Consider the following 13,507-nt stretch of genomic DNA (forward strand, 5'->3'; position numbering starts at 1 on the left):
TGCCCGACATGACAACCCCAGAGGCAGGAGTGGGTGGGCAACTGGGTCCTGGGACTGGGCTGTGGAATCCCAGTCGGGAGTCTTCGGTTCCAGCAGGGGTGGTCACAGCAACAGCACCCCTGGCTGATGTGCAGGCAGCAAATGGCAGGGCACGTGGGCAGCAGGCAGTCAGGCAGCAGCAGATGGCAGGTGGGAGCGTGCTCGGGGCTCTGGGGGGCAGTAAATCGGCTTTCTGGGCAGGAGCTTGGTCTTCCGTGTGCTTACGCGTGGCCAGCTTGATACGGAGTGATTTGGCACGTGAAAAGTCCTGCACGTCTGCGTGTAATTCGAGGAAAGGCCCTTAGCGCGTAAGCGCGTCTGCACGCATACGCAATTTCATTGGCCCAAAGGCCCCCATGCGCAGCTATGACGTCACGCGCATGGCCGTAGAGAATGGCGCGTGTAAAAAAAAAGATACACGTCCGAGTGTCAAAGCGTGTAATTGGTGGAAATGGCCTCATCGCGTATGCGCGTCTGTGACGTGTGTATAAAAGGTACGTGTAGAACGCCATTTCCTTGTACGTGCTTTTCGTGGAGAGCGAGTGGGAGAAATCTGTACTTCTTGTCAGTTCACACGCGATTTACTTCACGGCGTTTCAAGTTCGTACTCCCTGTTACCTCTGACAGCTTTTTCTCTTTTCCTCTTTTTCCTGGGTCTGTTTCCTCAAACAGCGTTCCCTTCTACTGTTGTCCTGTCTCCTCAGACAGCGTACAATTCTTCTTTTGGCGGGGGTGTTGCCAACGCGCACACGCGCATATTTTTCACGCTTTTGTTCCTGGCAGACGGTGAGTCGCGCACGTATTTAACATCTGTGCTTGCCCCGTGTGTCGCGTACCCCTTCAGAGGTCATTCTAGGCTGCGTGTGACACACATACGTTCATTCTTGTGTTTCTGGGTGCCACAGCGTAGTGCAGGTGTATTTTTCCATGCACGTGGTCTAGGAGGGGTTGCGTGCACCTTACTTCCCTTTTTTGGGGTGCCTGTGCGTTGCGTGACCCGTCATCTTTCCCCAGGGGTGACATACAGCATTGCTAGAGCACTAGGGTACGATTACCATCTGGTACCCAACCCCTTTGACCCCCAATTGCCCAGGACAATAGTTCACATCGACTCCCATACACACAATAACATCAGTGCCATGGCTGGGAGGCGAACAAGCCGTAAGGGTGGCAAAGGTGGCCGAGCCCCAAGTGGTGGCCGGGGTGGATCCGGTAGGGGACGTGGCCGTGACTTGCAGAGTGCCCCTAGCCCCCCATGTGTGGAGGAGCAGTCAGGGCCACCCATGCCCCCCCCCCTGGTTGAGGTTAACGTGGCTGACACCATCCATGCTCAGCCCTTGTTGGACCAGCCCACTGTGGAACCAGACCTGGCACAGGGTGACTCCATGGCTGACTTCCAGGTCAGCAGGTCTAGGCCACGTGCGCTGGTGAACGTTGGTGTCATCAGGCCACGTGGATCAGGGGCAGCTAGGTCATCTGCTGCCCCGCGTAGGCAGGCTGGGGAGGCTGCAGGGGCAGCTTCGGCTCCATCCACCCCACCTCTCACACACCCAGCCAGGACAGTGTCGGTCCAAGTCCATCATGCTGACATTCCCCCTGACACCATCACACTTGAGCTAATGCCTGCACCAACTCCCATGCTGAGTGTGCAATCCCACACTCCTAGTACAGAGTCCACCGGGGCTCCTGCCCCTAGTGTCCAGAGCGGCGTAGGACACTCAGGATCCTCACCACCTTCCAAGCAGAAGTGGAAGAGTGCTCGTCCAGTAGAGGCTGATGCCCCAGACACGGCTACACAGTCCGGCCCGTCAAGAAAGCCCAGCTTCAATGAGGCCGAACTGAATGCACTTGTGCCTCATCCTATACATTCTGTGCACCAGCATTTGGGTATAGCAGCATCCCTTCTGCCAACATTCGACATCCAGCCCAACACCACGCCAGTTGCCCTTGAAGTGTCATCTTGCCACAACATTGTTGCTTATTTACCTCTGTTTATTCAGGCAGATTGTTTGCATACCACCACTTTTACTCGGGATTTCTCAGTCCTATTGTCACATGTCTGACATGGCTATGGTACAGTGGACTGGCTTTGTTTCCTGGACATGATTTGTTTAGACATGTCCCTGTGCTATAGGACCATTTTGGACTGGCAGCTCCAGGTTAAACATTTGAACCATTTCAATGAAAAAATCAATTTCATGAGCAAACTGGACTGAATGAACAATTGGTGACCTCCTCTCCCTCTTCACTTTATGGCTAGGGTACATGCCATCTGTGTGATGGCATGTGTATTTGACCTGCCAATCACTGGCCAATGTGTGATGCCACTGCTAGGCAGCATGCAGCAAATGTGTTCATCTTCCATCTTGGTGTCATCAATGTGTGCCATCTGCCTACCCTTCACACGCAGTGACGGTGCATGCATGGGAGGGTTTTAGTCATGTGGGACATGTGTCAATCAAGTACTGTTTCTGTAGCCTCTCAGCCCTAATTGTGTGCCATAGTGCTAATGCCTGTTTCCATTTGTTTTCTTTTATGTCTTTGCAGGGGATGACGCACTTGATACTGCTGGGGTTGTGGAGATGGTGCACCCAGACCCCTCCTGGGTGCAGACCCAGGAGGGGACTGAGGGCCGACTGACCACCAGTGAGGGACGTGGTGTGGTGGTGGGTGAGAACCCACAACTGCTGCAGGTCGTGCTCTCAAGGGGTGTCTCTGGCTGCACCTCCCCCGAGCTGTATTCAGGTGTAGATTCGGATGATGAGACCTATGTGCCGTCGCAGGTGAGTGTTCCTGGGAGGGATTCTGTTCTGTCCGACCCACCTGCACCAGGGTTAGAACCCTCAATGGGGATGTCAGTGTTTGCAGGTACGCCTTTGGTGGTTACGGATGCAGGGTCACACTCCGCGACATCTGATCCTGTTCCTGGGCCAGCAGATCAGAGGGGGAATGCAGTCCTGCAGCCTCAGGCAGTGCCGGCACAGCAAGGCGCAGTTCGCCTTGCCCCAGACAGGTGTGGTGCCCGCCGACGTGGTGGCCGTCCGCCACCTGGCAATACTGCATGGGAGCAATCCATATACGGTATGGCAACCCAACAGGCAGCATCATCAGAGATGATGGCTCAGGCCATGGATAGGGTGGCCACTTCCATTGTCCCCCCCCGAAAGGCTGATGGAGCGACTACAGCAGGCAACAGACTCCATCTGCCAGTCACACAGGGAGGACATGTTGGCGTCCGACAGGGACAGGCGGGCGGCACTGGCGACTCTGCGGGAAGCCATTTCCATAGAGTCCCAGGGCCACAGGGAAGCCCTGAGGGTGGAACTCCTTCACCTCAGGACGACTCTTGTTGAGCTTGAGGCTTCAACAAACAGAAGGACAGAACAGTAGCTGGAGCGTCTCACACGTACGCTCTCAGCTGAGATGCAGGCAACTAGGGCGGAGGTCCGGGCATCCCGTGAGTTGTTGCATGGGGACCTCCGCACAATTATACTCCAGAACGAGACCTACCACACCCGCATTCTTGCTGCCATGGAGGAACAGACTAGGGCTTTGCGTGGGCTGCCTCCCATAGTGCCACCACCTCCTGATGCATCTGCAGAGGGTGAGGAGAGCGACAGCAGTGATTCTCCCACAATAGGGTAGCCGTGTAGGCCATGGAGGTGTTTTTTTTCGCAAGATCCACACAGGTGGGTTTTGGTGTGCACCCTTCCCTCGGACCTCCTGGGTGGCCTCCCCCACCCCCCCCGGGCCCATTAATGGGCATTATTTATTTATTTTTTTGGGACAGTGTGTTGCCTTGTGTGGCTCCCGTGGGCATACGCTGCATTGTGGCTGGGCACATGCAGGCTTGTCATGAATTTGGTTCAGATGCTTGGGTTTTTGTGACACACACCCCTCCTGCTTCCCGTTTCCATGGGCTTGCAAAGGGTGTGCCCAAGTGACATTGACGTACATGGTGACATTGGACTCCCATTCGATGTGTGGGCAGTCTGTAGTCAATACTGTGTATACATTCATAGTGCATATTGTTGTTGTATTGTACACTGCATGGTGTATTGATATGTGCCTCTGCATCCATCTCATCCTCCGAATTGCAGGTCCATTTCTCATGTCTTCACAAGGCGGTCCACCTTGGAACTGGAGTCCATGTTGTAAGCAGTGCACCTACACTCTTGCGTGACGCTAACACTGTATACTTGGAAGTGTTCGAAGTGCTGGCATCATCAGGTAGTGAGGCTAGCAAATTTTTAAGTCTGTAATGTCATGTTTAAGGTAGGTTGGAGGTTGTGTAGGTGATTGGTATTCTTGGTAAGTATTTGGTAATGTGGGTTGTAGGTCCTGCATTACTGTGAGCATTTCATGTGTGGCCATGTTTCCATTAGGGACACTGTAGCTGGTGACACTTGGGGCATGTTGTGGGGATTAATTTGTTTGCTCTCACATTGCATGACATGCCATGGTGTGTTGTGTGGCCGTGCCGGGGAGGGGTTGGGTGACATGGCACTGTTTTCATGTAGTATTTTGCAAGTGGGTATTCATTTCTGCAGCATGGAAGTGTGTCTTTTGATGACACTGCATTGGTGGTGTTTGTGTAGGTAGGGATGCACACATTGTGACACTTCCACATGAACAATCTCAGGCTGCTATGGTTTTGACAGTTGACTGTCCCTTTGTTGGTCATAATTGTCAGGTCGAGTCATCATTGCTTATCAGATGGTATGTGCCAGGGCTGTGTGCACTCCACAGGGGTGTGATTTCTATGTGAAGTAATTAGCCACCAGCTTCGTACGGGCTGCCTCAACCCGTGCCCTCTCGCAGCGGGCGTGCATGTGGTTGGGGATGTGGGGGCACCACCATGTCCACAGCCAGGCCCCGGCGTGTTGCAACATTGTGCAGGACACATGCTGCCACTATGATCCTGCACACTACTGGGGGCTCATATAACAGCTGCCCCCCAGAACGGTCAATGGAGCGAAAGCGTGACTTGAGCACTCCGAATGTGCGCTCCACTATGCCTCGGGTTGCAATATGGGCTGTGTTGTATCTTACCTCGGGAGGCGTGATGGGGTTCTGAATTGGCGTCATCATGTGGGTGCTCAGAGGGTAGGCACTGTCCCCTGGTGAGGAGGTGATGGGTATCATTAGTGGGGTAGTGACATAACTCTGCATCTGACATGCATGCATGTGCAGTGGCATTCATACTCACCAAGCAGCCATGTATCGCCATGCCGCCCAGCTTCTAGGTCCCGGCTTAGGGTAGACATTCGGTAAATGAAGCTGTCGTGGGTGGACCCTGGATAGTTGGCATATACTGAGGTGATAATTCCCTTGGCATTACATACTACCTGCACATTGATGGAATGCCAGTGCTTGCGGTTCCTATAGATGTGCTCAGATGCCCTGGGGGGACGTAGTCCCACATGGGTGCAGTCAATGGCACCTAGCACTTTGGGGAATTGTGCCACACCGTAGAAATCGAGGGCGGCAGCCTGCCTTTCTGCAGGTGTCCTGGGCAGGTATATGTGCCTACGGACTGATGGGCGTGCAGTGATGATGTTCAAGACCTGGTGTAGGCAGCGTGACTGCGTGGCCTGTGACACCCCACCCACTATGGCACTTGTCCGCTGAAATGATCCAGTGGCCAAGAAGTGCAGTACATTGAGGACCTTCTCCAGGGGGCTGAGTGCTTGGGAGCACAGGGTGGGTGATGTGAGGTCATCCTCCCACTCACTGACCAGGTCCAGTATTATGTGTGGTGGAAACCTGTACCTCCCATTCACCTGGTCATCAGGCATCCCAAAAAGGCTGGTTCTGGGAGTGAAAATTCGGGCCCTCACTATCCTCCTCCTCCTCCTTTGGTAACCCACGGCCAGTGCTGCTAGGAACGGTATATTCATCCTGGCGTCTGAGCTTGTTTGTTGTTTGCGCGCACTTCTATGCTGCGCGGGTCGACGTACGCCTGCTTCATGCTGGCGTACGTGTTTCAGGATTGGACCATTTATTTTTCGGCGCGTCGTAGGCGAACGTGTGAATCTTCCCGCCCACCCCAGGAATACACGTAACACACTCTCCCAGGCCCAGTCGCGAGTGAATATTCCCGCCCAACCCTGGAATACACGTACCCCACTCTCACAGGCCCAGTCACGTGTGGAAGGTCACGCGCACCCCGAAATACACGTACCCAGGGCAATCGCGTGTGGAACTTCGTGCGAACCCCGTAAAACACGTAGCCTGCTGGTATCGCGTGTGGAAGTTCACGCGGACCCATAATACACGTACCCTGATGGTATCGCATGGGAGAATACCCGCGCACCCCAGGGATACACGTACCCAGGCAAATCGCACGGTGGTGGTAGACATGTGTGGGGGCCTGGTGGAGGGTGCCCTGCACTGCTGGGGGGTGGGGTGGTGGTAGACATGTTTGGGGGCCTGGTGGAGGGTGCCCCAGGATGCTGGGGGGTGGGGGTGCTGGGAGACATGAGTGGGGGCCTGGTGGAGGCTGCCCCTGCACTGCTGGGGGGTGGGGGTGGTGGGAGACATGTGTGGGGGCCTGGTGGAGGGTGCCCTGCACTGCTGGGGGGTGGGGGTGGTGGTAGACATGTTTGGGGGCCTGGTGGAGGGTGCCCCTGGAGGCTGGGGGGTGGGGGTGCTGGGAGACATTTGTTGGTGATCAGTAGTGCAAGGTGACATGTGGGTTGGCTGGTGGGCATGGCCATGGTGGATGGGTTGCCTGTGGGACATGAGCAGGGGTGCAGGTAGTCCCCTGTGGTGTGGGCTGCCTGCAGGGGCCGTGGAGGGTGTAGAGGGAACACCTGGGAGGACCCACACGGCCAAATCACGTGTAGCATTCCCCGGCACCACCGAAATACACGTACCCTGCTGAAATTGCGTGTGAATCTTCCCGCGCACCTCCGAATACACGTACACAGGCCAATCGCATGTGGAACTTCACGCGCATCCCGAAGTACACGTACCCAGGCCAATCCCGTGTGGAACTTCCCGCGCACCCCGAAGTACACCTACCCAGGCCAATCGCGTGTGGAACTTCCCTCGCACCCCGAAGTACATGTACCCAGGCCAATCGCGTGTGGAACTTCCCGCGCACCCCGAAGTACACGTACCCAGGCCAATCGCGTGTGGAACTTCCTGCGCACCCCGAAACATACGTAGCCAGGCTAATCATGTGTGGAACTTCCCGCGCACCCCGTAGTACACGTACCCAGGCTAATCGCGTGTGGAACTTCCCGCGCACCCCGAAGTACACGTACCCAGGCCAATCGCGTGTGGAACTTCCCATGCACCCAGAAACACACGTACCCAGGCTAATCGCGTGTGGAACTTCCTGCGCACCCAGGAACACACGCACATGCTATTTTTCACACAGCGGGTGTCCGTGTTTGTCGGTACCCCTTTGCACCTCATTTGTCCTAGAGGGCCACTGTATGGACCATTCATCATGGCTGTATATGGGTGCTTTTTGTTAGCGCACATTTTGGCGCACATTTTTTTCAGGCGCAGGGGCGCTACCGTCTGCTTTCTTGTGGCGTACTTGTTTTGCCCTGTGCGCATCTTTGACCTTGCGCTGGTTTGCCCTATTCGATTCCATGAATACGGGTTGTAGGCGAGCGTGTGGGCGTTCCGCGCACTTGCCTCCTGTACTTCCCCCGTGACGCCCATATTTTCACACGTTGTTCTCCATTCCGAGTGTTACGCCCCGTGTTCCGCCTACTTTTGTGATGTGCGCCGCGCTATGTGCGATTTCGCAGTGGCCGTGGGGCACGCTGTTAGATGACCTGTGCGCCGGCGTGCGCGGCGCACATTTTTAGCGCACATCCAATGTTTTTCTCGCGCACGGACTTCCATGAATCGATGTGCGCTGGTTTCCCTGCGATTTTCGCACTTGCACTGCGATTTTCGCACTTTTACTGCGAATCGCACGTTTTGGCACCTCTGCGCGGGAATTTTCGGCGCACATTAATTCCATGAATCGACCCCTGTGTCTAATCCCACAGGATCTCTTCACCACCCTGGGCCTTGTCTCCTCCCAGGTGATCCTCCAGCAGTACACCACGCCCAACATCAGGATCAGGAAGCGTTTGCCTTTCCCTGGCCACCTGGAGGAGACTTTAGGCAGGGTTTTAGTGAGGGATCCGGATCTGTAATGAGCAGTCTACCATACCGAACAACTGAGCAAATTAGCTCAAGAGGAGGTTTACATTCTCTGTGTGGATGAGTACTTCCTACAGACCCCTGAAGGAATAACCCAATAATACTGTGGCCCTAGGGACTCAAGGACATTAACACTTAGGCCCTTCTTTAGTGAACTCTTTTACATACGGACAGTAGTTTTGAAGAGTGAGTAACTCAGTTTTAGCTTTAGAAATGTGAGAGATGTACAAAGGGCATTAGACTCTCATTAGCAATAAACAAAAGTCTTTAATTTGGATCCAAAACAGAGGGAGGGTTGGAGAAGTGGTCCCAAACGTGGATGATCCTCTGTGAAAGAGAAGAGTTTTCAGGGGATAACCAAAAATGTGAGTAATGCTCAGAAAGCACACAGCTAGTCTTCTGTTTCAAGTCCTAAGTCTGAAATGTCTTGACCTATCTCGGATGGTGATCATGCTGAGCCTCAGCAGACAAGATTGACTAAAGTCGCCCTTCCCCGTTTCCTGTATGTCCTTCAAAATACCTTGCTACACATCCCAAGGGATGAATTTCAGAAAATCGATTGCGCCCTCTGAAAACTGTTATGGTGTAATGGTCACTCACGTAAAGCACTTGCCACGCTCCAAAGATCCATCTGGGAGGGAGGAATTGGCCTGCCCAGGCTACAAACATACTACTGGGCTAGTCAGATGGCGGTGGTGAATTACATGCTGCACGGGGACACAACACTGCTACATGTCAGAGAAATAAACGACAACAATAGAATGCCCCCATTTAACTCTTATATTGCGCCATTGGCAGAACAGCCCCCGCCCGTCCAAGAAATCGCATCTGTCTTGAATATGGGTAGAAACACACAAGTACATGGAATGGGACATGAAACTGACACCTGGGCAACCACAATAGATAACAGATACCTCCCAGAAATAAACAAGCTCCCTCGATGGCCCACCTGGGTGACACATGGCATAACGAAAATCAAGGATGTCATAAGAGAGGGCAAGATGGTCACATTCGAAACCTTAAAATCCTTTTCTCTCTCCCACCAACAGAACAATACCACTATGCTCAAATAAAACACGCCCTACAAACCCACCTGGCGGACATGAGCAACATGCCTGAATACACCCTGATAGAACGCAACACAGTCCCGGAGCAGATCAAACATAAAGTCACCTCAACCATGTACAATGCGATCACCTCCTTTACCACAAAGGAATTAGTTAGCCTTAAGGCCAAATGGGAGCGGGATGTGGGAGCATTGCAACCAGAAGACTGGATTGCCGCGTTGATGTACCCACAGGAGGTAGCAATCTCATCTAGACTCAGGCTCGTCCAGTTTAAGATCCTACATCACACTTACTACCAGAGAGTGGCACTCTTACGGTGGGGTAAAGCCTCAGATCCACGGTGCTTACGCTGTAAGCACAAGGAAGGCACCTTCTTTCACATTTTATGGGAGTGCGACCGCATACAACAATATTGGCAAGTATGCTGTGATGAGCTAACTAGGGTCATGGGCAAAGCGATACCAAGAGAGCCAAAGCAGCTGTTGCTGGCGAGAGTGATCTGACACGATATGAAAAGTTGTTTCTGTTGACTGCCACGGCAGTACTTAGGAGGAACATTGCACAACTATGGGATTCGGAGGCAACACCCAGTTTCGATCAACGGGTGATGGATGTTGATATATGTGCAGCAATGGAACACCGAGTGTATACTGCAAGGGGTTGCCCTGATAAAGCAAGTAAAATATGGAGCAAATGGGAGGACCTCCACTGACTGGTTTATTGCCTAGCCAAACATATCCACCTTTTGAAAAAGTGTGAAACATGTACATGTCAATGAAATATTATCTAACACCGACAGAGATTTTGATTTATAACCAGTTTGCTGATGCTCACAGTGCAAGGGGGTTTGTGGAGTTTGCATCGCGTCTATCAGTAGATGCACTGTTTATTTGTATGTAAAAAACCAATAAAAATTGTTTGATTAAAAAAAAATATTTACTAAAGTCACTCACAGTTCTCAGGTTTTTAGGGTTGCAAAAACTGTACCTTGCGGCTACTAGTGTACAATGGCTCTCATGGGCAGTGGTGGCTTTGCTTGCCACTGAGAGACTAATTTGTTATCTGTCCGAGTATTGATTTCCAGACTACAGTTAGTGTGAGCCCCCCAAGAAATGGAGAGTCTGTGGGTTAGTACAATTGCTGCCAAACAGGGTTCCTCCAGAGTCTCACTCTGGATTGTGTGTCCCATGAGCTCACCACAGGATCCTTGTTATCCACAAGCCTCTGCATAGATCCTCTTCTAGAAACCGTCCCTCTCTTTGGCTCATAATGAGGCAATTACCTCTTGGGTTTTTTGGTAAGTTGTCGCTTCCTTACCCAACCTACATCTGGATTATGGCTCCTGGCAAGGCTGGCAGTGTCTCTTGTCTGATTGATCTCTGGGTTTCTCCCCAGTCAGTTTCTTAATCACGCTCTGTCAAGTTTCCCTAGTGGGTTGGATGGTTCCACCAGTATCCAGAGTACAGCTTCCGTCTACTGTATGATTGGCCTCACTTTTATTTTTTAAATTTGTGTGCACCTCAGACTTGGAGGCATTGGACCATGTGGAGCATTTCCGCTGCATGTAAACCACTAGTGTAACATCCATAGGGACCAAACACCCCTTACTACACGGGGAATAACGCTATGAACCTTTGGGTGTTGGCAAATATGTAATTACATTAAATGCTCTTGTGTTCTGCTTCCTAAAAATTGCCATCACCATTGTTTTTGATTGGTTAAAGTTTGTCTTCTGGTTACTGATTTAACGAGACCTAGTCGTTTATAAAGCGAATCACTTAATACAAAGAAAAACTATTTATCACGAATTTAGCGTGCCACTGCAAATGGAGAATTGTGACATTAAAACCAGGGATTCTGTGCTAGGTAGAATGTGTCCATCAATCACGTTTTGTTCACGTATGATGACCACCTAAACGAGCAGCCTATGGACATGAAAAGGGGGCTTTAGAAGGGAAACAAAGAACAAAGAGCAGCAATGTCAAAATGACTGCTACTAAAAGATTAAACAATTAAACAGGCCTTTAATGTATCTTCTATGGCAAAGTTGAGTTAGCCACTCTCCGAGTACAACTGTTGCTTAATTTCTCTTCAACAACAGAATTGGTCACTCTTTGAGTACCACTGTTGTGAACGGCCAATGTAACTGCTATTCGGAAACGTACGTGTGATGTGTGACCATCCCAAGTGTATTGCCCTTTTAAGATGGTGTGTCCCTCCCAAGTGTATTGCCGTTTTAAGATGGGCTATAAGCTAATGAAAGGAGCGCCTGCATGCACATGCCTCACAAAGGCTGCAGAATCCAACAATGGAAGTCCTGTGTCCATCTCTCATTTAGGCACTGCAGGCCCACACCATGTGACCAAGGTCCTGAAGCCATGGCTTGCAGGCCCACGCCACGTGACCAAGGTCCTGAAGCCATGGCCTGCAGGCCCACGCCACGTGGCCAAGGTCCTGAAGCCATGGCCTGCAGGCCCACACCATGTGATCATGGTCCGGCAGGTCCCTGCTGGACTGGGCCACCCAGATCAACCTGGTGCTCTGGGTCCACCCCAGGCACCGTCCATCTCGGATGCTCCCTGCATTCATGGTGCCCCCAGCAACCTGGCTGTGTCCCCATGGCCTATCAGGGTCCCGCCCTGCAACAGCATAAGTCTGGGGTACCCCGGCAATCCAACAGGGTGCTGGGCCCCCCAGCACCTTTGAGGCCGGCGTGTCCCCACAGCTGGTCCCACAATACAATTAATTCTATTTATTTTCCTCTCCACAAGTAACCTCAGGTCACCAAGCTCTTGGCACATCTGGGAGACAATGCTTGGGGAAAGCTGCAATCACCCATGTGTTTCCGAAATCCTTCACTGCCCAAAGTTGGTCCTCTTCCTGGATCAAAAGCAGGAGCCCCCTGCCCACACCCAGCCCCCACGATTCGCCCTGAGCCCTCAAAGACCCGCTGCGCTTACAGGCAAGGTCCTGGCCCCAGAATCCCTTGCATCAGTAGCACCTACCTTGACATGATTGTCAAAGGAAGCTCAGGAATGCGAATGCTGTAACGGGGCTTGCTGTGAATGCGATGTTTGCTCCATACCCTGCATTCCCCACCCAACCCTGCCTACTTCTCAATCACTCTGAATCCGTACCTAATGTGTGTGTGGCACTGAATAAACACAAACTTTAAATCCTGCATAGCATACGGGTGTATTGTTATGCGTCTGAGATCCTAAATATCTGCTGATAATGAGGGGTTACAGCCCGTGCCGATGTGGAACTTTTCTAAATCCCCGCTTTGAGGGCACAACAGACATCAGTCAGAAATTAAACCTAGTTATTCGACATCATACCACTGCTAATGTCCTGGGTCACTTCTGGTGACCGCGCACACGCTGAGCCGCTAAAAGACATACACAAGCGCGCACTGACCTTTGCCAAGACAGCGTTTCTCACGCGCGAGTAGCCAAATCACACGCTGCCGAGATGTCGATCACGTCTGAACGTCGACTGATCATTGTTTTGTTGCCCAATAGGTGTTCCATTTGGGAGTCTTCTGCAGCAGAGTCAGAGCATGGCCCCCTGGAGGTTGTTGCCGGGCACTGCGTTTCAGAGGGCCAGAAACTGAAAGATGACAATCAAGATACCATCACAATAGGAACGTGACTGAGGCGTGCCTTAGCTTCTGGTTTGAAGGGCTACGCTTTGCCTGGATTTCAGTCGTAGTTTATGAGGAAACTATCGCTCAACAATTCAAGGAACATTTATTTTTATTTATTCATGTTATTTAAGTGTATATTTGGTTACCACTTAACCTTATACGCTTAATCTATTTAAAAATAAAAAAAATACTAAGATTCGTACAAAAGTTCATGTACTCTAAAACATTACATCTCTTTAAAAGAACATCACAGAGTACAATTCATTCCATAATCCAAAGTACAATCACGTTGCCCTCAACACGCGTGGCATCATCATCCCTGATAATGCCACGCCCTAATTCTATGTCAAGACCGGAGGCTCTGATTATGCTTACTCTTCAACTTTACTGATCAGCAGCAAAGAAAATATTTCCAAAGAACATGAATACAAATTTGTAAAAACTACAATAACCATGTTTTTTTGAACATTTGTAGTTCATTTCTATTGGTCTCTAACTGACCACGTGACAAACTTTAAACCAATAAGACAGTCCTCAATGAACTAAATCTCTTGTCCTCTTTCCCTTCTCCCTCTTTCTTTGC

At 51.5% G+C, this 13,507-nt stretch overlaps 1 protein-coding gene across 1 annotated transcript in view; it reads right to left on the minus strand.

The window, feature by feature from the left end:
* The window catches only part of TRIM13 (tripartite motif containing 13), a 510,415-nt gene extending 497,519 nt beyond the window's left edge, over window positions 1–12,896 (minus strand). Inside the window, exon 1 of the mRNA XM_069639814.1 lies at window positions 12,696–12,896. The gene's annotated coding sequence lies outside the window, so the exon portion shown is untranslated. The remainder of the gene's footprint in view (window positions 1–12,695) is intronic.
* Window positions 12,897–13,507: the final 611 nt, after the last annotated feature.

The sequence above is a fragment of the Ambystoma mexicanum genome, chromosome 7q (assembly GCF_040938575.1).
Source record: "Ambystoma mexicanum isolate Mex_15411 chromosome 7q, UKY_AmexF1_1, whole genome shotgun sequence".
NCBI classification, from domain to species: Eukaryota; Metazoa; Chordata; class Amphibia; order Caudata; family Ambystomatidae; genus Ambystoma; species Ambystoma mexicanum.